General features: G+C 32.8%; 2 long non-coding RNA genes across 2 annotated transcripts; both read right to left on the bottom strand.

Moving 5' to 3' along the window:
* Positions 1 to 224: 224 nt before the first annotated feature.
* On the bottom strand, positions 225 to 10813 carry LOC148240097 (uncharacterized). Its single transcript, XR_015816480.1, has 3 exons — positions 9043 to 10813; positions 8201 to 8266; positions 225 to 1065 (listed from the first exon to the last, which is right to left on the bottom strand). It is a non-coding gene; the product is annotated as an uncharacterized LOC148240097 (long non-coding RNA).
* A 335-nt stretch (positions 10814 to 11148) lies between these two features.
* LOC148240096 (uncharacterized) lies at positions 11149 to 17015 on the bottom strand. Its single transcript, XR_015816479.1, has 2 exons — positions 13597 to 17015; positions 11149 to 13327 (listed from the first exon to the last, which is right to left on the bottom strand). It is a non-coding gene; the product is annotated as an uncharacterized LOC148240096 (long non-coding RNA).
* Positions 17016 to 26992: the final 9977 nt, after the last annotated feature.

The raw sequence follows: 26992 nt of genomic DNA, 5'->3' as shown, positions 1-26992 counted from the left end.
TAATTATAATAATAAGCACCAAAATAAAATACTCCACTGGTCAAGTGGGAATGACAATACTGTATATAGTAAGTGATCAAGAGTAGAGCTAGTAACCATTCAAAAGTATGACTAATTGTGTCGTAGCTTGCCCCCTTTTCTTATGGAGCAAGTCCATAGTACACTTACACTTCATACTTAATTAAATAATAAAAATTAACATTCATTAATATATAGAGCATCCATAAGCATTACATTCCTCGAATAATGTACATCAGCTACAATATAATATAAGGCTCAATGACCTTATTTCTAACTTGTCATCTTTTCTTTCGTATCACATATTATTATGTAGTAGAATCCTTATTATCTGAAATTGATAAAGGAATGAGATACACTATCATAATAAGTAGATATCATGACAACACAACTAATACATGCAATATATGTAGCTTTCACACATCAAAAAATATATCTTCATGTTTCAAACCTTTTTCACTCAAATCTTGCTCCAATACACTTTAATTTGCTTCCAAGCCACAAAATCATTCTTGAAAAGTGTCAAGAACTTTTCAACACTATATGTGGAAAAAATCAATCAAAATTAACTAAAATGAAATAGAAAAATTCAATTATATCAATATTTATTCTTGAATCACTAGTAAATTAAGATTTGACGGACCAAATTTATTTAAAAGGGGGGGAGAATGTAACACTGAAATTCTTTGGTGTCCCCATTTGTGCACGATCGGTATCACGACCACCCCTTTCTCATAGGGTGTGTTCGGAGCACAGTGCATAAACATTACATCCTTTGATATCTGTATATAAGATATATATAAAACAAGGGTCTAATTTTTTTTTTCTTATATTACAAAGTAAAAGCACAAAATAGTAACCTGAGTTCTTATAATGTCTAACTTGCAAAAGATTTTTTTATTATTACTACTTACTTCTTAATGGTCTCTGTAGGATCTGAAATTGATGAGGAAGTGAGACGCTACACACATTCTTATCCTCCTTTTAAGGAGCTTCCGTGCAAAATTTGGGTTTTATTTAAGTGGTTTTGGACCGCCTTAGTCCCACCTAAACCCATAAGGCCCAAAAATGCACTTCGTGCACATGCCTTCACTTCAAACAACCATAACTCCCTTGATTATTATTATTTTTTGGCCCATTTTACATTTAGTCGTGGTTTCAGCTCTTTACTGACCAAATTTGGGGTCAAAACAAAAACATTTGGCCCATATAATGTTCTCCTAAGGCCCAAAAGGTCCAAACTGCAAGTAAACTCAAGACCATGCCCATACCTTTACTTCAAAACTCCATAACTTACTTAATGTTTAATCTTTTAGGGCAAACTTGTGCTTCACGTATTCTTCAAGCATGCAGCTGTCACATGGTTTTGGTTTGGGCTTTATTTGAGTTTGGCCCATCTATGGCCCAATCAAGCCCAAGAGGTCAAAACTATCTTCCATGTGCATGCCTAATATCTTGGCTATTTTTCAATCAAATTTAAGCCTCAAATTCTGTGTATTTTAGTTTCAGTACATAAATCAACCCAAAAGGGTTAATTAGGGCTTCTTAGGGGATTTTCTCTTTTATATGAGGGATTTCTATCCTAATTCTTCATCTGATTGTTTTATTATGTTTCCAAAATATTTTCTTGCCTTTTTATGTTATTGTATTACTCTCGAGAAGTATTCTTAAGTATAGAGAACTCGGTTTCTTCTATTAAGGAAAAAAAAATCTTCTTAATAAATTTTGGCTCTTTGAATCTCATTATTTTCACTCTATTTAACTTGAAACTTAATATGTGAATTTAATTTATGATTTTAATTGTATGGATACACACAATCATACATATCACCTACTCGAGACAAGCTAAGGGGAGAGTCGAGTTATCACAATAGGGGTATTAAGTATGTGTATGTGTATAAAAATGCATGAAAGGATATAAATCAGAAATCAAGAAAAGAAAACGAAGGAAAAATTAGTTTTAGAGAGAATAAATCCCTTGAATGAGGGATTTTTCCCAGAAGAGGAATTAATTTGTTATGAGCTCTGAAATTAATTTTAATTTCTAAACCCTATATAGGTTCTTGAAATATTTTAAAACAATATACAGGAATAAGAAAAAGAATCAAAAGAGAAAAGAAAATGAGAAAACGAAAATTAGGGTTAGAAGGAAATCCTAAATCTCTTAATTCAGGAATAAAGTGATTTTTTAAGTTTAAAACACTTTTGAACTATTCGTTGAAATTAAAAGTTCAAGGTTTTGAGGAATAGTAGTTACATATAAGAATCAAAAATGATAGAAATAATTTTTTTTAAATTATTCGTACTATAAATTATATAATAGAATATTATTATATAATATGTAAATATGTATAGTAGCTAATGAAATTATAATTATACATATATTATTCTAAATTAATTAAATTTGTACTAAAATTATAATATATATTATATATATGAGGAGAAGGAAAGAATGCCACATGAAAAATTATGTGAATTAGTCAATATTATACATATAAAGTATTAATTAATATTAATTTATAAATAATGAGAATATTAATTGATGTGAATAATTAATTAACAAAATTAATTAATGTTATTAATTAATAAGGTATGAATTAGTTAATTATATGTACATATGTATACATATAAATAAGAGAAAGAAGTGGCCATGAAAACAATGAACTCTACGTATTTATATAATATATATCTATATAATTTATAGTTACATAATACATATATATAACTACATGGTCTAAGTGGAGGATGTGCTTGTTTGAGTACATAATATAGAATTATATATTATTATTATAAATAAAATAATTAAGGTTGTATATAATATATATATATATGTATATAAAGTAATGCATGATCAAAATTAAGGAATCGAATAATGAGATGAAATGGGGCATGATGTGACCCTAAATTAATAACAATTATATAACATATAAAAATTAATAAAACTAGTATTACATATATTATATTATATAATATAATATACCTATATACTTACATATATAGATATGCACGGAGAGAGAAGGAAGGGCCACGAAGGAAAATAGATAAAAGATGAAATGAAGCATGAGGTGGTGGGCCATAAAGGAATGGTGGCCAATTCTTGATAAATGGTTGCATGACGTGGAAGAAGAGGAAAGTTCACGCTGAATCATGGTGGGGAATTCATCCACCTCTCCCGCCACATGCCTTCACATCATAATGAATGTGAGAGAAAACCATCAGCAAGCCGAAAAAGTTCAAAGAGTAAACCGCCAAGGAGGAGAAGGAGAAAATTAAGGAAAAAATATAATATTGAGAGAAGAAAAATTTAAGAAAAATTGTGGAAGAATTTTGGAGAAATTTTGAGGAAAAAATAACAGTCAAGCAAGGAGAAAGCGATGAAGAAATCGAGATTCAATTAGTGAAGAAAACGAGACTAAATTAGAGAAGTCTTGAGGTTATAATTTTAAAATTTTGTAAATTTCAAAGTTTTAATTTTAAAATTAATTTTAGAATATCAATTAAAATATTATTTGAGAATCAATGTATACATAAAATAATTTGAAGTTTTACCTAAAATTAGGGATAAAATTAATAGTCGAGTAGGCTGTTATATCGTTGAGAATACAAAAAAGGTTTAATAAATTTCTAAAATTACCAAGAGCGAGGTAGATAATTACTTTGGTTGAATGACAAAATTATGATTTTGTGGCAATCTATGCTTACGCAAGGTGTAGTTAGGTATATATTTATTGTGAACTCCATGATAACGATGAATTTGAACTCATTGTACAATGTAGCATTCTGACTATGCTTTTGGGAAGCACATATTATGATTTGAACTATGAAATTATCTTTGTAAATCATGCATGGTTTTTTAAATTTTTATATATGGTCTATATTAAAGTATTGCATATATGATAATGTGATAATACAGTAATTTACTCAGATGATATATCTCACTTTATTATCATCATTTCAGATATCGAAAATACAATTGTTAAATAGTGAATTATACGAATGAGACAATCTAAAAAATAAGATCTGAATATAAATATTTTAAAATTATTAATTTACATTTTTAGTATTGTAATTATAAAATTTTTAGAGTCTCTTACTATATGTAAATATTATTACATATGTAAGGGGATGATGACATTACTACATTCTTTTGTAATAATAATATTCATTATTCATATAAGTTTCGATTATACCCTATAAGAGAGGGTTGTGGCACTAAAACTCTAAAATCCTAAACCCCTAAACTATAAACTCTAAATCCTAAAACCAATAAAATCCCATGTTATTGCAGAGATAGAAAAAGACGTGCTATTGCCTTAAGCAATTGATGCACTTGGAATCAAACCTTGAAAATTAAAACAAGCCAGTTGAAACAAAATATTTAATAATTATTGAACATACAACTTAATCAATTGTGTTAAAAAAAACCTCCATATTTAGCTTCATCATACAATAAGTATTTAAATGCATCGCTAATAAAAAAAAAAATCATGAGGAAAAAAAGTATTTATTCTATCTTTACCAATAAACATATAATTTAACTACAAAAATCTAAAATTAGAAACAGATAATATGAATAACAAAAAAATACATTAAAATATTTAAACACCGATCATTTTGTAGGCAAAGCTAACCAAATAAAAATCATTAGCAAGGCACATAAGGTGCCCTACAACCAAGAAAACCAAATCAAGAAAGTCCTTCACCAACAGCCATTAAAGCAAGATACTTTTTTAGCAAGTAAAATGTATCAGAGAATATCTAACATCAGGATTCATAAATAGAAAATGACTAAGAAATATATAGCTTCCAAGCTGCTTACATAAAATAACTGAGAAGAAAATAATTTGATGATTAACTGATAATATTGGTTGAAGACAAAAAAAAAGCATTATAACACTTTTTTTTTCTTTTTTCAAATTGTAGGTATGTTACCCTGAATCTTAAACTCTAATCCCTAAACTCTAAACTCAATCAAATCCCATGTGATTGTAGAGATAGAAGAAGACATGTGCAATATATTGTCTTAAGGAATTGATGCACATGGAATCAAACCTTGAAAGTCAAAGCAAGCTACTTGGAACAAAAAATATATATTGCCAAGAACTAATGGCAAGTAACACTACATCTGCAAAACATTAAATAAAAACGTAATAATTCTTAAACATCCAACTCACTCAATTGTTTAAAAAAAATTCATATTTGGCTTCATGATACAACAAAGATTCATATGCATTGCCATTGGTAAAAAAGAAATCATGAGGGGAAAAAAGTGTGTATTTCATTTTTACTAATAAGCATATAATTTAAGCACATGTACTTACATAAAAAAAATAAAATTATCAAAATCTTAATTTAGAAGTGACTAACATGAATAAGAAAAGAATAAGTTAAAATATCTAAACCTTGATCATTTTATAGGGATAGTTAACATATAAAAAATTAACAGGACATACAAGGTGCCTTACAACCAAAAGAACCAAATCAGGAAAGTCTTTCACCAACAGTCACAAAGAAAAGTCATTTTTAGTAAGTAAATGCATAAAAGAATTCCTGACATCTTTGTTCATAAATAGAAATTGATTAGGAAATCTACAGCTTTCGAGCTGCTTACATGGAATAGTTGCATAATAAAATAACTTGATAATTAACTAAGAAGATTGGATGAAAAGAAAAGTAAAGATTATAACATCATTTTTTCCTTCTTTTCTCAAACTGTAGGTATATTACCCTAAACTCTAAATCATAAACCATTAATCCGTAAATTCTAAACCTTAAATTCTAAATCTTAAAGCCTAAACAATAAACCTTAAAACGTAAACCCTAAACCCCTAAATCCTAAACCCTAAACACTAAGTCCTAAAAAACCCTAATAAGCACTAAGCTCTAATAAGCCCTAAGCCCTAACAAGTCTTAATAAGCTCTAAGCCTAAAGCGCTAAGCGCTAAGCACTAATAAGCCTTAAGCTCTAAGCCCTAATAAACACAAAACCCTAAATTTTAAACCATAATAAACCTTAAACCCTACACCCTTAAAACCTAAGTTCTAAGACTTAATCCCTAATTTCTAAGCCGTGAGCCCTAAGAGCCAAGGCTTAAGACTTAAAACCAGAGCCCTGAGCTCTAAGCCTAAAAAGTTATACCCAAAGGGTTGTTTCAATGATCTTCCATACCCAAGTTGACACATCTTTCAAAAAATCTATAATCATCAAATATAACCTAAAGTAACAAAAAAAATTAATAAAATATTATTACTTTTAATATCTCTAAAAATTTTTTTGGGCATCACTAACCTGTTTAAAAAGTATGCAAAACATGAGTCTTAGAACCTTTAAGGAGTAATGGTATGTAACATGACCATTGCAAAAATATTAAATAAAAATGTAATACTTCTTAAACATGTAACTTAATTAATTATGTTTTTTTTTAAAACTCCATATTTAGCTTCATCATACAATAAATATTTAAAATAGTAAAAGAATATGTTAAAACACTTAAACACTGATCATTTTGTAGATAGATTAATCAAATAAAAATCATTAGTAAGACATAAAAGATGTCCTATAACCAAGAAAACTAAGTCAGAGAAGTCCTTCATCAATAGGCAGTAAACCAATGTCATTTTTTTAGTAAGCAAATACATAAAAGAATACCTGCCATCAAGATTCATAAATAAAAATTATCCACAAAATTTACAATTTCAATCGGCTACGGAATAACTACAAAACAAAATAACTGGATGATTAACTGAGAAGATTAGATAAAGAGAAAAAAAAAACATTATAGTACCTCTTTTTTTTTTCTCAAATTGTAGGTATGTTACTCTAAGCTCTAAGTTCTAATTCCTAAACCTTAAACCATAAGCCCTAATAAGCCCTAAGGACACCCTAAGCCCTAATTCCTACCCTTATAAGCCTAAGCCCTAATAAGCCTAAGCCCTAATAAACTCTAAGCCCTAAGCGACAAATGCTAATAAGCCCTAAGACCTAATATGCTACAACAACCCCTAATCTTTAAACCCTAAACCCTAATAAACCCTAAACTCTAAACCCTAATAAGCTTTAAATCTTAATCCCTATGCCTTAAGCCCTAAGCCTAAACGAGTTATACCTAAATAGTTGTTTCAATTATCTACCAAAGTTAAGTTGAGACATCTGTCAAAAAATCCATAATCATCACATGCAATCCAAAGTAACAAAAAAGAAGCAATAAAATGTTATTGATTTCAATATCTCTATAAAATTTTTTAGGCATCACTAACTTATTCATAAACGATGCAAACCTAGAGTCTTAGAACCTTCAAGAAGATATGGCATGTAACACGACCTCTGCAAAAATATAAAATTAAAATGTAACAATTCTTTGACATGTAACTTAATTAATTGGTTTAAAAAAAAAAAGAAAACTTCATATTTAGCTTCATTATCCAACAAATATTTAGTTGAATCGTTAATGATAAAACAGAAATTGTGAAGAAAATAAGTATATATTCTATTTTTTGATCACTAAGTATATAATTTAAGCACATATACTTATAAAAAGAATAAATTACAAAAATCTAAAGATGAGAGTGAATAATATGAATAGCAAAAAAATATGTTCAAATATTTAAACACTGATCATTTTATAGATAAAGTTAACCAAATAAAAATTATTGGCAAGACACACAATGGGCCTTACAACCAAGATAACCAAATAAGAAAAAGTCCAATAGTAACTAAAGGAAGATTTGATTTACACTCTCTAATTTGTTTACATAGAATAATAGCACAACAAAATAATTAAATGATTAACTGAGAAGATTTGATGAAGAAAAAAAAATATATTATAACACCTCTATCTTTTTCCTTTTATCAAATTGTAGATATGTTACCTAAAGTACAAAGCCCTATGCCCTAATCTATAAATAGTAAATTCTAATAACTCTAAGCCCTAAACCCTAATCCTAAAACTACCCTAAGACCATCCTAAACCCTAAGCCCCAAGTCCTAATCTTTAAACTAAAGTCTTAAGTCCTAAGCCTTAAAGAGTTATATCTAAGGAGTTGTTTTAATGATTTACCATAGGCAAGTTGAGACATCTTTTAGAAAACTCATAATCATCACATACAATCAAAAGTAATGAAAATGAAGTAATAAAATATTATTCATTGAATACCCTCTAGAAATGTTTTAGGCATCACTTACCTGTTTAGAAAGATGCAAGGCTTGAATTTTAGAACTTTCAATGAGTGATGGCACGTAATACGACCTCTGTAAAAATATTAAATAAAAATATAATAATTTTTGAACATGCAACCTAATCAATTATGTTAAGGAAAAAAAAAACTTCTTGATGCATGAGGGTGTGGGGAGGATTGAATCTACTCCTAAAACTCACTCAATATATACAACATCAAAATAATAAAAACCTAGAATAAAACTCTCCCCCTCTAATTGAATTTATAATCCTAAAAAGAAAGTAAAAACAAAGACTAGAGAAATAAAATAAGAAAAAAAAAACGTCACAGACTTACCGATAAATTGATTCTCGCTTCTTAGCTCAACAAGACTTCTGAAAACTCATACTTTTCGAAAAACTTGAAAAGCTAATTTTAGTAAAAATGCTAAAGAAAGCCAAAGCTCTCAAGAAATTTACTAAAATTTATTTTCAAATATGTATTTTACATCATAGGAACAAATGTCTATTTATAGCATTTCCGAACAATCTAAATGAGTACAAAAATCTTGAGATAAATAATAAAATATTAATCTAAATAAAATTTTATCTTAATATAGGATAAATACAAAATAAAATAAATATTCTACCCTAAATAAATTAATTAAATAATCCTAAGAGATATACTTATAATAAATTAATATTAAATTTAATTTCATATTTTTTTCATGTGAAATTCATTAAAAAAACATGCAAAAATTAATTTTAATACATGGGTTTTAAAAAGTGGGTTACAAGCCATTTTAAAAGTAATTTAAATAAAATAAATAATTTAAAATAAAAGGAAAAGGGGGTCGACCGGTTGGGTTACCTGGATTGGGTTGAACCTACTGATCTGCGTGAGAGGAAGCTCGCGGTTGGGTTACCAGGCCGTCCACTAGCCCGTCTGCATAAGATGCGCATGTTCGGCTCGTGGACCTGCGCGCGCACAGTTAATTCTGCATGAGCCTAGTGGGTCGCGTGCGTGTTTGCATTCAGGCACTTATGCGCACGGTCCGTGCGCATTTGAGAACCGTGCGGGCTGGGCTGCAAGTCCAGATCTTTATTTCGAGAAGGTTATCTGTCTCTTGTTTTCCTGTAGAGTATAAGATCGCTTTGACTGCCTCATAATGTAACTGGGGAACATTGGTGGGTGTACGGGCCAAGTATCCTATACATGCATTGCAACGCATGTGTATCCTGCTGGTACCCAAACCCATACTACATTTGGGCTTTCGTCTTAGATTGGGATTTTTGGGCCAAGTCATTCTTTAGCAGTAAGGCCTATTACCCTTTGAGTTTCAGGTGCCTTCTGGTACCATTTCCTCCTAGACCGAGAACTATGTCTAATGGATTCGGCTTCCTTATTTGATACTTGGTCGACAACAGAGTAACTTGGAGCATTGCTACCTCGCAATTGTTTTGTCTCATTTCCTGGAAGTTCAGCTACACTTGCTCGCTTCTTGCATCCCTTTGGTTTAGGTGTGTTGTCAGCGAGTATCACATCACTTCATATTTATTTTCATCATACAACAAATATTTAATTGAATCGCTAATGTCAAAATAGAAATCATGAGGAAAAGAAGTATATATGACATTTTTTATGACGAAACATGTATTTAAGCACATGTGATTACAAAAAGAATAAATTATAAAAATTTAAAGATAAGAGTGGATAATATGAATAATAAAAGTATGTCAAAATATTTAAACACTGTTCACTTTGTGGATAAAGTTAACTAAATAAAAATCATAGACAAGACATATAAGGTGCCCTAAGTCTTAGCCCTAAGCCCTAAAGAGTTGTTTAAATGATCTACCAGATCCAAGTTGAGACATCTTTCAAAAAAAACCATAATCATCAAATACAATCCAAAGTAACAAAAAAGAAGCAATAAAGTATTATTAATTTGAATATCTCTAGAAATTTTTTAGGCATCATTAACATGTTCAGAAAGGGTGCAAGACTTGATTCTTACAACCTTCAAAGAGTAATGGCATCTAACACAACCATTGCAAAATCGTTAAATAAAAATGTAATATTTCTTGAATATGCAATTTAATCAATTATGTTTTTTTTAAAAAACTCTATATTTAGCTTCATCATACAACAAATATTTAGAACAATAAAAGAATAGGTTAAAATACTTAAACACTTATCATTTTGTAGATTTAGTTAAGTAAATAAAATTCATTAGCAAGAATAAAAGTTATTTTACAATTAATAGAACTAAATCAAGGACAACAACCGTTGATGTGGGAGGGTATGGAGATGATAGAATCAACTCCTATAACCCACTCAATGTTATGTAATATCAAAACTTTAATTGCCTACATAAACCCTTCCCTCTAATTGAATTTACAATCCTGAAAAGAATGCAAAAATAAAGACTAGGTGATGCGAAACCCGAGAATTAAAGATTACATCTAGAACCTCACATATACATTCAGCATAGATAACTTAGAATACTAAACAAATCCTCCCTACCAAACCCACAACTAACCTATAATTGAGAACTTGAATGATTAGAATGAAAGAAGTAAGAATAAATAAACGTCACAAGATAACTTAATAAGTTAATTCAATTCTTGATGCAACAAGAATAATAAGAATTCTCATTTGTCAAAGTTCTACTAAAAATAATGAAATTCATTCAATAATCAAAATATGTCATATTACATTGAAAGTGAGATATTTATAAGTTAAAACATCTACATTCTGCCAAAGGATTATAATTAGATAACTTATAAAAACATGAACATAATTTAAATGATCTAGAAAAACATGAACATAATTTAAATGTTGTAGAGAAACGTAGTATTAAATGACTTAGAGAAACATTGTATTAAATGACTTAAGAAAATATGATATTAAATGACTTAGGAAAACATGATAAATGACCTAGAAAAATATAGTATTAAATGACATAGTAAAAAATGAACATAATTTAATTATCTAGAAAATGACCAAAATAATTCTAGACATTTATTTTAAATTCTGCCCACATATTTGGACAAAATTAATGATTTTTTTGGGCATCTTTTATTCTTCAAACAGTCCACATATGCTAAGTTCTTATTGTATTCATCTTTGTACAAAGACTTGAAATGCATGTTTAGCCTCCTGACTTAAAATCTTGTGATTGGACCGGCTGACATTGTAATCTCTTCTTCATGCTTCTTTTTAATGCCTTTTGAACCCATGTCTGCATCATTCTCTCTTTCAAAAAGATTCGTCCTTGAATTTGCATTCATATCAAACGGAAAAAAATTAGAAACATTAAAAGTAGCAGACTTAGAATACTCATTAGGGAGATCACTCTGATAAACATTATTATTGATTTTCTCCAACACTTGAAATAGTCTAATGCCTTTCAGATCCAACTTTGATTTCCTTTATTTTGAAAACATTTCCTTGCGTATATGTACCCAAACCTAATCTCCAGGTTCAAGAACAACTTGTTTTCGCCCTTTATTAACTCTTTGAGCATAAACTTGGTTCTTCTTTTTAATCTGCTCACGTACTTTCTCATGGATAGCTTTAATCATTTCAGCCTTCTTGTTACCATCTAAACTAGAAATTTCACTTAAAGGTAATGACATTAAATCCAAAATAATTAATGGATTAAAACTATACACAATTCTAAAAGGTGAAAAACATGTAGAAGAATGAATAATATGATTATATGCAAACTCAATAAATGATAAACAATCTTCCCAAGTTTTCAAATTCTTACCAATAACAACATGCAACAAAGTTCCCAAAGTTCTATTGACAACTTTAGTTTGACCATCAGTTTGTGGATGATAAGTAGAAGAATGCAAAGTTTAGTTCCTAACTTACTCCACAAAGTTTTCCAGAAATGACTCAAGAATTTAACATCACGATCAGAAACAATAGTCTTTGGTACACCATGTAACCTTACTATTTCTCTAAAGAACAAATCAACAATGTTTGTTGCGTCATCGATTTTGTGACATTTTACTAAACCTGTCAACCACAACAAATATGCTATCTTTACTTCTTATAGTTTTAGGCAAACCTAACACAAAATCTATAGAAATGTCAGTTCAAGATTGAGAAGAAACTGTCAATGGAGTGTATAAACCATGCAATTTGGACTTATATTTAACCTGTCTACATGCAACACAAGATGAATAAAGTTTCTCAACATCCTTACGTATATTTGAGCAATAAAAATGCTTAGTCAGAAAGTCCAAAATTTTATGCACACCAAAATGACTCAAAATCCCCCATTATGAGACTCACGAACAAGTAATTCGCTCAATGAATATGTAGGCATGCACAATAGTTTTTCACTAAATAAAAATCTCTCATGCCTATAAAACTTATCAAATTCAGCATATTCACAAGCAACATAAACATTGCAAAAAGTAAAATTAATAGCATACATATTTTTTAATTGCTCAAATCTTAACAACTTAGAACTAAGTGTAGAAATTAAAGCATTCCTTTTAGATAATGCGTCTGCCACCACATTGTCTTTACCTTGCTTGTAACGAATCACATAGGGAAAAGTCTCAATAAACTCTATCTATTTTGCATACCTTTTATTCAACTTCCCTTGTTCCTTTAAATACTTTGATGGACTCATGATTACTATGAATCACAAATTGTGCACCATTGCATATGGTCACTTGTGTCTGCCCCTTTTGCCAGCACATTTGTTCTTGAGCCGTACAGATAGGGGCATCGGACCTTTGTTTGCCATTTAATTTTCATTTTTCCTTTCTTTTTAACATTTGAAATTAATTTATAAACATCATACATACATTTAACAGCCATATTCCATAAAAAATCATAATGAAAACAAAATTAATTCATCAAAATAATGCATGCAACACACACACTCTCTGCATTAGTTAAAATAGTAAATATACATGCATTTTTCGAAGATTTAATCACCCTACATGCATCTATAAAACCAAATATTGGTAGAAACTAATTACCACCAACCTTACCTCAAAGCAAAAGGTTTAAACGGCTCAGTCGCACAAGTAAATCGGCTTAAAAAAACACGAAGAAGAACTAGCAACACGTCTGTGCAGTGATTGCCATGCCGTCAAGTTTTTGAGTTGAATATGTGGTTTCTGTGCTGTTGTACTTATAGGGATTCAGTTTAAACTTAGCTTAGAACTTAAAGGAGGAACTAGTCTAAAATTGAAAATCAAAGAAAAAAGAAAAAGGAAATAAGAATCGAAGAGGAATAGCATGCTTATCAAAACAGTCTAACTCGGCTATGTTTTGGTTGTATAATAAGCTTCGGTCTAAGCTGGAAGAAGGATTTCTATGTTGGGTGAAAGGGAATAAGCGAATAAACGAAGGGGAGAGCTAGTCTACTTGAAATATAAAGTAAATACTTACCTAAGAAGAGATGGGATGATCTTCTCCTTCGGCCAAGAGACTCGCACACGTACACACTCTGTTTTCTACACTCTTATTTTCTCAGTTTTCACTCTTTTTCTCTCACTAGCTTCTCTTTCAATTCCACTCTCTCTCTCTAGTTTTTGCTCTCTCAAGGAAGTGAAAAAAAGAAAGAAGAAAGGAAACAACATTTACACCTCCCAATCACGACATTCTTGGCCCTCAGATTACATGCAATGCATTCGGGCCGTTGGAAGCTTCGGGTGGCTGACATAATTGAAGAGGAGAACTGGCTAGCTGACACCTGGCGAGGGAAGAAAAGAGCTTGCCTACAAGGTCGTGGGTGCCAGTGTGAGTGTTGTCCTATCAGTGGAACAGTCACGACAAGTGAATTGCATGCTTGTGCCAATTTGCACAGGTGATATGCCTACGCGTAGCATCCCTCATGCTTATGCGCGGATGGGCATGTATGGAATAAAAAACCCCACGCACAAGCGGGCCCGTGACTGTGTAAGGGAAGGCATTTCCCGCACACAAGCCTTGCTCGCAGGTGGGGGATTTTCCTACTAAGAAGAGAAAAATCGCACGTGTATATGCGTGTGGGGTTTTTGTGATTTTTTTTTAATTCTGAAATTTAAAATATATACCAAAAGAAAACACATTCTTTAAATGCTTTGATACATTATATAATAAAATTTAGTTTTACTGAATGAACTTAGCTGTGTGAGTGAGTTCATGATGTTTTGGTTAAATCAAAGAATACTTTCTTGATTGATTTTGTTGTTGATGTTATTTCATGTTTTAAGTTTAGGATTAAATCAATAAGTGAAAGGAAAATTAGAATTAAATAGAAAAAGGAAAATTAGAATTAAATAGAAAAAGGAAAATTAGAAAAATAAATGGACATAGAAAATTATAAATAACACAAATAGGGGACTTATAAATAATGAATTTAAGGTAATTAGTTAGAGAACCTAGTAAATTCACTTAAAATAAAAATTAAATAGAAATTAACTCAAACTATGAAATAAATCAAAAGGAAAAACTAAGAATGGAATTAGGAGATAGATAGATAAGATTAATGAACTTAAATAGGAAACTTAAAATAAAATAGAATTAAGTTTAAAAAACTTAAGGGTTAGTAAAATAAAGGGATAAAAATTAATTAAGTCAAATTATGATTAAACTAAATTAGTATACTTGTTCTTTCTTATTACCTTATGTATGTTATATATATAAATTGTATGGTTTGTATTTATGACATCTCGGTACCTGGTGGGACAATAGTGTCCAATAGTAGAACATATATGAGTGCATAAAAGAATTATATAGTGGAAAAAAAAGTTCTCTCTTACAAAAAATTGATGTTCAAATACATCTGAGGCTAAGAAGTTAGCTAATAAAATATATATACAATGCTTGTTTTAGCCATTTTTTTCAGTACAAAATAATTATTCATCATAGTACAATCATTCACATGCACTCAAATGTTCACTACATATTCGTAAATGAATCCAAATAAGCTTCAAGGGGTAGTTCAGGGAGTGATTCTTCACTTTCCTCATCGTTTTAGGGAAATGGATTGGAATAAGTTCCATAAAGCTTAGTAAAGAAAATAATATTTAAACTACGCTACTAAAGTTTCAAAAGTTGATTATCTCAAAATGTGTCTTACCTTTATAATAAAGCTTACCACCAGAGATCGTTGCAGATTAAATTTATTTAAAATACTATCAAAAACATCGTACTTTTGTTTAGTTGAAATACATTTCAAAATACCAAATTTCCAAACATAAGCAGTAAAGGGGAATAATGAGAAACATAGTAGAACCAACAAGAGCATGATATGACAAGACAACACAATGAGAAACATATTCAATTCAATAAACATTCTAAGCATAGATAACCAATTAATAGTCCTACCTAGATAGTCAAACGATTTGATCAATTATAGATTTTATGAAATTTTGCGCGAAACTATTTTAACCTATATCATCAGAGGGCATAAGGGATTCTCGACCACCAAAAAATAGTTTAGTTCAATATATGGTGAGGTAGTTAAAAACTATAACCACGACCATACTTCGCCACTATGGCCTCTACAATCAGTCACGATCCACTCTCATTAGAAAGAACACTAGTACCATTCACGGGGAGTGATTCACCTAGAGTCAGTAGCAGTCATATTCGGTCACCTCTCTATGATAACGGTTAAATGGATTTTGATCTTTCATTATTTTAATGGTTCCTAAATCACAAGTAAATTCATAGGTCAGAGCATTCAGTTTGACCCATTGAGTCTGTCATTGGTTCTAATACCTACCCATTTCCCAATCATGCAGTCATACTAAATCCTATCATTGAACTGGGATCAAACTGAGATCCGTTAAACAACCCAAACCTGACAATGACTAATTAATCAAAATTCGACCCCAAAAAGGGTCCATAAACTAAATCGGCCCGATAGGGGCCCAAAACATTTAAACTAGACCCGATGGGGTCCACTAATTGAACCCGACCCAATTGGGTCCATTAACACGACCTACATCCAATGGGGTCCATTGAACCGAATCGAACCCGATTGAGGATCCACTACACCTAACCCAGACTCGGTAGGGGGACCGTACCTCAACTCGGCCTGACAAGGGCCCACTTGATCGAACCCGGCCAAACAAGGGCCCATATACCCAGATTAGGCAATCGAGTTACCTTCTCAGGCCAAGGCTCAATTGAATAACCCTCTCAGCCATCGCCCAAAAGTGAGGTAGAGAGCGCAACCCACAGACATGGCGTACCATGTTAGTGGTATGCTTGGGCAGGTTGTTCAGTGCACGAATGAGTGCGCAGGGACATGCCCCTTACACACATTAGGTGTATATTCTCGTGCGCGCTCGGTCAGGCAACGTAGCATGATAGGCCTTCTCTCATGTGTGCAAGCTCCTCGGCATGCTGGCATGACTTACCAGCCCCCACGCGCACGAATGGCGACGAGCGCACATGCACTCGTTGCAGGCCCCCTAAGCATGCTGACACGTTTGGTGGGGCCTGTACTCCAGCGCACGACTGCTGCACGCATGCAAGCAAGTTGTGGATCGTGTCCCTTGCGCACGATTATAACATAGTCGCAACCCATACCCTGTTTGGCACCTTGGTCCTCCAAATTACTTCGAAACTGATTTTATTATCTAAAACAAATCACTTCCATTTCCATAAATCACTTCACACATGCAAAATCGTATTCAAATATAATTTAAAGATAAAACACTGAAAATCCATCAATACTCAACAAAAAATGATCATTAAATAATTCATATTCATGCATGAGACAAAAAAAAAAATCATTCATGAAATTCCATTACTTTTAAATGTTTTTAAAGTCTAAAGATCACACTTAGAAGAGTAAGAGAAAATACCAAAACTCTTACCTAGCTTTCAAGCTTTCGGGTTCCCAAATGAGGTTGTTTGCGATTTTGAATGAGAAGGAAGGTTGCTTGGTAACCTGTCGACTTTTTTTAGAAAAATTTTGTGCGAAGGAGGAAAGCTTCTTGGGTCTCCTTGGTTCCGTCTCTCTCAAGCCTTTTTCTCTTTCTACTCTCTCTCTCTCTCTCTCTCTCTCTCGACCAAGTGAATAAAAAGAACAAAAACTAAGAAAAATAGAGGAGAGGAAAATCGGCCTTAAATAGCCAAAGGAGGGTGTATTTGATCCATTGGATCACACGTAACGACTTTTGGTTTTTGATCAGCTAAGTGGCTGACCAGCTATCACCTCATGACGTGCATGCATGGCATGTGGCAACCGAACAGGCGGGGCAGCAGGTGAACATGACCTATCTGTGATGGGATTCGAGGTGATGCACCGCACTGTTCCTGCATGCATGTTACAGGTGCACAGCAACATGGCTCATGGGCTCGCAGGCTTGTGGGCATAGAGGCTTGCGTATCCGCATGCAGGACTACGGGTATTTCCCATGAGGCCTGCTCATGGGTCCTTCGACTTCAATTTTATAATAATTTTTATTTTAAAATAATAATTTTTAAATTATGTTGAATAATAATTTTAGAATGCCAATTTAAAATGAGAATAAAACAAAATACAATATCCAATGTTAAAAGGTTTAGGGGTGTCATATCCTCCCCTCACAAAAAACTTTGGTAGTCTAAATTTTAAAATTAAAACATATCGAGATGTTTATCTTGCATTTCATCTTTGAGTTCTCAAGTAACTTCATCAAGAGAGTGGTACCACCACAACATCTTTACCATTGGGATCCTCCTATTCCTTAGAACTTTTTTTCTCTCGATCAAGGATCTCAACAAGATACTCTTTGTAGGACAAGTCTGAACAAACTGGAAGTTTTTTATTTGAAATGATGTGAGAAGGATTATGGTGGTACTTCCTGAGCATGGAAATATGGAAGACATCATGTAGACCTATGAATTTTAGTGGCAAGGCAATGCAGTAAGCCACAGAGCCAACATATTCAAATATCTCGAAAGGTCCTACAAAACAAGGACTTAATTTTCCTCTCTTCCCATGCCACATGTTTCCCTTATACAAAAAACCTTGAAGAAAACACGATCACCCATAATAAATTCCAAATCCTTCCTTCGACTATTGACATAGCTCTTCTATCAATTTTGAGTAGTGATGAGATTCTTACAGATGGTGGCAACCTTGTTTATTGTCTCCTGAATGAGATCTGTTCCTACGAGACATCTGTTTCTAATTTCATTCTAACAAGTAGGGGATCGACAAGGCCTACCATAGAGGGCTTTATATAGGGCCATAACAATACTGAAGTGATAGCTGTTGTTGTAAGAAAACTCTATTAGGAGTAGATACTAGTTCCCACTAATACTAAAATCTAATACACAGGTATAGCATGTCCTCCAGTGTCTGAATGGTTCATTCAAACTTACCATCAATTTGTGGATGGTATGCAGTGCTGAAGTAAAGACTAGAGGTAAGAACTTCTTAAAAGCTTTCCCAAAATTGAGAGGTAAAATAAGGATCTTCGTCAGACACCACGGAGATTGGAATGTCATGGAGCCTGATAATCTCCTCGACATATAACTTAGCCAACTTACTGGTTCAGTCAGTAGTCTTGACTGCAAGAAAGTGAGTTGATTTGGTCAATTTATAAATAATGATCTAAATAGAATTGTTATATGAACTAGTCTTTGGTAATCCTGTGACAAAATTTATAATCACATACTCCCATTTTCACTCTAGGATAGGGAGACACTGCAGGAGACCACTGGGTCTCTTATGTTCTACCTTGACTTATTGACAAGTGAGATATCTGAAGACAAAGTAGACTATATCATTCTTCATACATGGCCACCGAAAATGAAGCTTCAAATCCTGATACATCTTCGTTCTTCCTAGGTGGATAAACAACTTGAATGCATGTGGTTTCTTCAAAACATCCAACCTGAGTTTGGGGTCATTAGGCACCCACAATCGATCTCAAAATTTGAAGGTTCCATCGTTGAACATTCTGAAGTCACAAGATTCCTCTGATGCAAACTTGCCTGTTTGCTTCAAAATCTCGGCATCCGTAGACTGTGCTTCCTAGATTCTCTCGATAAGAGTGGGCTGGATTCAAATTTGGGTAAGGTACGCACCCTCACTATAATGGTTCAATTAGAGACCTTGAATTGTTTCAAGCATTCTCTAGTTAAAAACCATCATCTGTGCCAATAAGGCTAAGTTCTTTCTGCTAGGGCATCCATGACTACATTACCCTTACTTGGGTAGAATAGGATCTTGCAGTCGTGGTCCTTTAAAAGGTCTATCTAATGTATTTGTCTCATACTGAGTTCCTTCTGGGAGAATAATACTTCAAAATTTTTTAACCGGTGAATCTCAAAAGTTTGACCATATAAATAATGACACTATATCATGAGGGTAAAGACTATGGCTGCAAGCTCAAAGTCATGAGTGGGGCAGTTCCATTCATGCAGTTTTAGCTGCCTAGAATCATAAGCTACTATCCGACCATGTTGAATGAGCACATATCCTAGGCCAATGTGAGATGCATCATAATAAATCTAAATCCCACCAGTATTATCAAGAAGAATCAATATTGGGGCAGTGGTAAGTGGACGATTAAGTTCAATACAACTTTCTTCATAACTGGGGTCCTAGTAGAAAACAACATTCTTCTTAGTGAGGTAGGTCAATAAAGTGATGATAATATCCCACCAAACCCAAAAAGCTCTGAACCTTAGTGGCATTGGCTGGCTGATTCCAGTTAATTACTGCCTTTACCTTCAAGGGATCCACAAAAACACCATCACCAAAAACAATATGATAAAAGAAAGAAATTTCATCCAACCAAAAAGAGCACTTACTGAACTTGGCATACAGCTTGTGTCGTCTAAGAGTTCTCAGAACTTTCAAGTGGATAACATGCTTTTGATGGTCTTTAGAATACTCTATGATATCACGATGAAAACAATGATGTATTGATCTACTAAAAACATGAAAATATGGTTCGTCAGGCCTATGAATACCCAAGAGCATTGGTTAACCCGAAGGGCATGACCCTAAATTCAAAGTGGCAATACTTATAATGAAATGTAGTCTTGAGAATGTTTTCAACTCTAACCCTCAACTGGTGATAACCCAACTTGATATCAATCTTGGAGAAGACATTATGCACCCTGTAGCTGGCTAAATAGATCAATATGGCACAATGGATACTTGTTCTTGATTGTCACATGATTGAGCTCCTTGCAATCAATACACACCTAGAGGATCCCATCCTTCTTCTTGGCAAACAAGGCTGGAACACTCTATGGAGAATTACTTGGTATGATAAACCTTTTCTCTCTTAGCGCTGCAATCTAACAACCCAACTCTGAAAGTTCCACTCGGCTCATCCGATAAGTGGCTTTGGGGATATGTTGTGTCCTTGTAGTTAGGTCGATGGAGAATTTGATCTCCTGCTTGGGTGGCAGACCTAGAAGCTCCTCATAAAAAACATCCAGGAAGTTGCAGACAATAGGGATTATCTGTAGAGAGTTCTCAGAATCCATTTACCTAAACACTGAAGACGTTAAAAAAACAAGCAGCTTTATCTTTTTTTTTTGTCATGCTTATAAACTCAAGAATGCTAAACACAGTTAATTTAAAACATTAAGTTTTATTTACAATTATATGGTTATAGAAAACAAAATTTCCCATTTACATGTGTCTTAAGAATGTTTCTTCTTAAATGGATGAAAGGTTATAGTTTTATCATAACAATCAACAATGACATGACAAGCTTCCATTTAATCCATACACAGAATCACATCAAAACTAGAAAAATATAAGAGTATAAGGTCTATGGTCAACTTTTTTCCCAAAACTTTTACCCTAGAGGCCTTATACGCTACATGGACTTCTAAAAGTCCCCTAGATACTGTCTCTACAAATAAGGTTTCTCCTAAGGGTTCAGACTCAATTGCTAAATTCCTAACAAAGTCACAAAATACAAAAGAATAGGTGGCACCAGTATCAATTAAAGCATGAGTAGTAAAATTGTGAATAGAAAGTGTACCCTGAATGATAGCTGACATCACCACAGCACTAGGCTGATCAAGGTGGAAGACCCTTCCTCTAGCAATGAGTCTAACAACATCCCTAGGCTTTTGGGGATAGTCCTTTACAAAATATTTTGTACTCTCGCATTTATATCAAGTGTTGTTCAACTTATAGCAGGGTCAATTACCATGGTTTCGACCATAGTGCTGACATGTGTGAGCACACTTATAAAGACTACCAGGAGGTGGAGGTGGGGGAACAACTACAACAGGAGCCGTTCTGGGTCGCTTGTTAGCATGACTCTGATTGATCTACTTCCTCTTCTATTAGTGTTGTGCTCTAACATTATGAATGTGCCAATAACGGGCTCCAAAAAATTCCTTGGCCAATTGGGCATGCTCGAGGGCTTTAGCGTAGGTGTTTGGCCTCATCATGGCCACTCAGTTGAAGATGTCTACCCTAAAACCCTTAAGAAACTTTCGGGCCTTCTTGTTTTCGTAGCTATGATCTCTAAGGAAAATCTAGACAACTGAATGAACTTAGCGGCATATTGGCTCACAGTCATGTTTCCCTATCACAGGTCCATAAATTCTTCTTCTCTATTCTATCGAGCACAAACTAAAAAGAAGTTATTGAGGAAGACATCAATAAATTGGTACTAAGTAGTTGGAGTATGTAGGGTGACCTTCCCGAGACACCACTAGTGCTTGGCCTCTTTGGTAAACATGAAAGCTGCAAGGGAAACCTTCTACTCTTTAGTGAGCTCGATAACGAAGAAAAACTTCTCTATTTGCGTTATCCATGTTTTTGTGACCATGGGGTCAGTCCACCATCAAGTGAGAAAAGTTCAGTTTTCAAATTTCTGAGATATCGTGAGAAATTGTGACATCCCAAATATTAATTAAGGTATGAGGGTGTCGAATACAGAAATAAATTACGAGTGCATAATAGATAATTGTATGTAGTAGAACAAATATTTACAAATCTCTTATAAAATATATAAGTTCCCAATTACATATATAACTGAGACTAGAAATGGCGACAAAATAACAAAATACAAAAGAGAGTCACTTCTATCGTTATGTAAATGGACTCATTAGAGTGCAAGACAAATCATGCACTCATAAAAAATCATGCATCCACGGGATCCTCAAAGGCTTCTAGGGGTAGTTCAGCGATCAGTTCTTCACTATCTTCCTCATCTAGAGGGGGTATGGAAATGGGTGAGTTCTATATACTCAGTAAGCAAAATAATATTTAAATAACTTCATAAGATTTTAAAAGTAGTTAAAAATACTATCATTACTTACCATCAAGAGTCATGTAGGGTTCTTTATTATATTATAAAAATAATTTATTTTATTAAAGAAAACATCAAATCCATCATGTCATGGTCATGTCAATCAGTCAATCATGTTGATAATAGAGAAAATCAAACAAATCATGATATGTACTTTCTTTTATTTTATTTCTTCGTGCGAAGTCATTCTGACTTCTATCTACCGAGTGCACTATAGATTTCTGACTATCCATGTGGAATGACCAATTAATTTTATTTATAACAGCAATTTGCGGCTTGCTAAACTATGACACAATCTATAACCATGACCATACCAACCACAATGGTCCTACATGTTAACTATGAGCGCGATCGTACTTTATCAAAGGTTACTCCTACAATCATATCATGTCACCACTCTCGTCAGAGGGTATGCCGTCATCCACAAGAAGCAGTCATCTCACATCTTTTTATATCAGATGATGGAGAAACAGAAACTTTTCAGAGATAAAAAGTCTAACGAAATACTTAATGAATTATGCACGTCAATATCAATACATATTTATCATATCTATACATCATTTCATGTTTAATCATTTTTTCATAGTTAATTACATTGCATATCAATGTAAGGGATGTCCAAGAATCTTATTCTGATACAACTTGTGCAATCTCAGTACCTGGTGGGGCAACAATGTCCGATAACAGAACAGATAGAGTGCATAAAAGAATTATACAGCAGAAAAAAAGTCATCACTTATAAAAATTTGATGTTCAAATACATCTAAGGCCAAGAAGTTGGCTGACAACATATATACAATGTTTGTTTTAGCCACTTCTTTGATTACAAAATAATTTTTTATCAGAGATACAATCATTCACATGTGTTCAAATTCCACTATAAATCCACAAACGGATTCAAACAAGCTTCAAGGGCATATCGGGGAGCGATTGTTCACTTTCCTCATTATCTGTGGGAAATAGATTTGGGTTAGTTTTATGAAACTCAGTAAGAAAAATAGTATTTAAACTACACTACTAAAGTTTTAAAAGTTGATTATTTCAAAACATGTCTTACCTTTACAATCAATGGAGCTAACTGATATATAGTCTGCGCAGTAGGTCTACACGCGATAAGCCTGCGAGTAGCAGGCCTGCACCTAGTAGGCCTGTGTGCGGCAGCAGGCTGGGGCAGGGTGCACTGCTGATTGGGCGATGAGCTGTCGTTGGCTTGGGCAACGTGCTGTCGTCGCTTAGGCGACGTGTCACCATTGTTTGGGTGACGTCTCTCTAGTTTTTGCACTGTCGTCACATCACATCATCCATTCGTCGATCGTCATATCTAATTTTTCCATTGACTTTCTCTCCGTTCACCAAATTTCACCACTTGACACAAATCTAACGCTCCCCACTACTTCACCATTTCTTCATCACTTCCATTTTCATTTTTCCATCCCCCAAAGAGCTTTAAAGAGAGAGGGAGTGATCTAGAGAGAGAGGGAGAGGAGGAGAAAAAGAAAAGGTGTAGGAAATACTAAGGTTTCGATAATAAATTTAGTATTTACTTTTAAACATCCTAAGGAGCATTTCTAGAGTAAAATTAACAAGGTTAAACTAATGATTGTATGATTAAATTTTATGCTTAAATGAAGTAATTTTACGTGTTAATGTATGTTTTATGAATGTATATGAACTTATTATTTGCATGTGTAATTTATATGATTAATACTTGAGATAAAAATTGATATATGATGCAATTGATGGTGGAAAAATGATTAAGCATGAAATAATGTGTAGACATGAGAAATATGTATTGGTATTGGTATTGGCATGCATAATTCATAAAGTGTTTCGTTATATTTTTTATCTCTGAGAGAGTTTTTGTTTCTCTCCTCATCTAGTCTAAAAAAACGTGAGAGTATCACTCCTTGTGGATGACGGCGTACCCCTTTGACGAGAGAGGTAATGCGATATGATTGTAGGGGCTACCTTTGATGAAGTATGACCATGGCCATAGTTAACATATAGGACTACTGTGGTTGGCATGGCCATGGTCATAGATCGTGTCATGGTCTTAGTGATCCCAACTCGTCTCTGTTTTAGCTTCTTTTTAATAACCAGATATTCTATTTCCTTCTGAGACTTTTCACGATGTTGGACTCAATTTGCTTCAATCTCCTTGTCACACGCCTTACCAATGTTTTATTTCTATTGAAGATTATGCCATCTACTCACCTTCCATAACTTTTCTTCTCTACGTCATTGTAGCATACCTCATAAAGCCAAATAGATTTATTGCTATACTTCGCCTTTTTCTGTAGATGAAAACAACCTTAACCTCCTTAAAATTTACGGAAAAAAAACCTAATTATGTGGTTCTTCTCATTTGCCTTGTCAATATTATCTACAAAAGTTAATATCAAGCTTTGTTTCCATTCCTTGATTCTCATGAACTTTTGCTCTTCTCTCATTTTTGCCTTAGATGATCTCGAAGAACTCCCGTGATATGACTCCCCCACAAAGTAATCTTCTCTTCTCCTCTCATGATTTTTCCAAGATATATGTTGTATTTTTTCATTTACTAAGATCTATGATAGATAATAAGGGGTAATATTGACAAGACAAATTATAAGATATTTTGGATTTTCCATGTGTCACCAATTAAAGAAGTTTATTTTAATTTATTGATTTTTAGCTTATAATTAGTTACACTTACACTATTTTTGCTATTAATTGGCGATATAAAATAATGCCCTATATTCATTTAATGGAACACAAAAAAACTATTAATTTCTCTCAAGATAGATCTTTCTCTCTCAACTCAACATTCTCCATTGTTCTCCTAAGACACTTTCTTTTATTTTCCCTCTATTTCTTTTCTTATAAGGTGAGTAACAAGGAACTTAGCATGTTGTATCAAGTTGTATCAAGTTATTTGAACCTTAATCACAAGAACTTCTTCTCTTATTTTCTTCATTTTATTTGTTTTTTTTCATTTCTCTTTCTTTGATCTATGCTTCTCCTCCACCTTTAATCTCCCTTCTCTTTCTTTTCTTCTTCCCAATATTATTATTGAATAATATTGAATCATGGAAAAACATGAATCAACTTCTTAAATATATAACAAGATATGTATGTAACATTATGTAATAAGCTTTAATTGAAGCTCATTTAATCTTAGCAACGGTGTAAATATGAACCCAATTTATAAGAACTCCAACACAAGTGGATGCAATAAATAAAGGGGTTTCCTCGGTATGAGAAACCTAGAAGCATGACTTCATTTTTTGAAACTAGAAAAGTTATACAAATTAATCGCTTCCACCTCTTACAAAACTTATATTTCCTATATAACGCCCCGATCCTTTTCAAAGTCTTAAACGTACACACACAGTTTCCAATTAATGGAACCAATGAAAACATTAATTAGGCATAATAATTTAAATTAATATTTCCATAAACATCCATTGTATGTATTTACATTACATGAATATATATACCCATGAGGCGTTTATAGTATGAAAAATTCTAAAATAAAATTAAAAAATTATAACCTCTAAATTCTCTACAACAGATTGTCACTCATGGATGAAAGTTTTCATTTATTAGGAATCTGATCCTAATAATTTTGATATGAAAAATGATATACTACATTTTTATCATATTTTTAATGCCCTTATTACTTAAATTTATAACAAATTAGAATGCATTTTGAGTTAAAAATTAATTTATGAGTTGAATTTTTTATGCATGTTGAATTGCTAAAGAAAAGAGGAAAAATATGTTAAAGAGAAAAGAAAAAAAGAAGAAGAAGGCCAAAAACCCACATATGGAGCACCCAATCCCAGATCCATTCAAACCAGTTCATGCCCTCCAAAATGACATTGTTTTGAGAGCTTGGAACCAGAACCTAGCAATGATCAAAATGACACCATTTTATTAAAAAAAGGATCTGCTGGAAGGGAAAGAGGAGCTTGGAAATAAAAAAAAGGAGGCATGCATGAGAAAACCCTCCTTTATAATTCCCTAAAAAAAGGAGACAACAAGAAAAAAATGAAAATTGGGGAAGAAAAAAAAGAAAAAAAAATCAAATATGTAGACAAAAAGGGAAAGTTGCCAGTAGGTGAAACAGAAAAGAGAGAGGACTGATGGAGAGAGCTAGACACATTTATTACTTGAATGATTTCGTGCACTTGCAAATTCACTCATCAAAAAATAACATTGGGAATTTGGATGAGTTACACTAGCTCAGTAAGAATACACTAATTGAAATGCGTAATGGCTAATCGAAGTATTATAAAAAACAATAAAACTACCAATAAAATATTAATTTTGATAAAAATTGTCTTTATTTTAAAGAAACCATTCTAAATTTCTTAATTCATTTCCTATATAATATTTTCTAAGTGTTATCTCTCTCTCTCTCTCTCTCTCTCTCTCTCTCTTTCTCTCTCTCTCTCTCTCTCTCTCTCTCTCTCTCTCTCTCTCTCTCTCTCTCTCTCTCTCTCTCTCTCTCTCTCTCTCTCTCTCTCTCTCTCTCTCTCTCTCTCTCTCTCTCTCTCTCTCTCTCTCTCTCTCTCTCT

This window comes from Carica papaya, chromosome 9 (assembly GCF_054855325.1).
Source record: "Carica papaya isolate Zhongbai chromosome 9, ASM5485532v1, whole genome shotgun sequence".
NCBI lineage: Eukaryota > Viridiplantae > Streptophyta > Magnoliopsida > Brassicales > Caricaceae > Carica > Carica papaya.
This window is presented reverse-complemented; position numbering and strand designations above follow the sequence as displayed.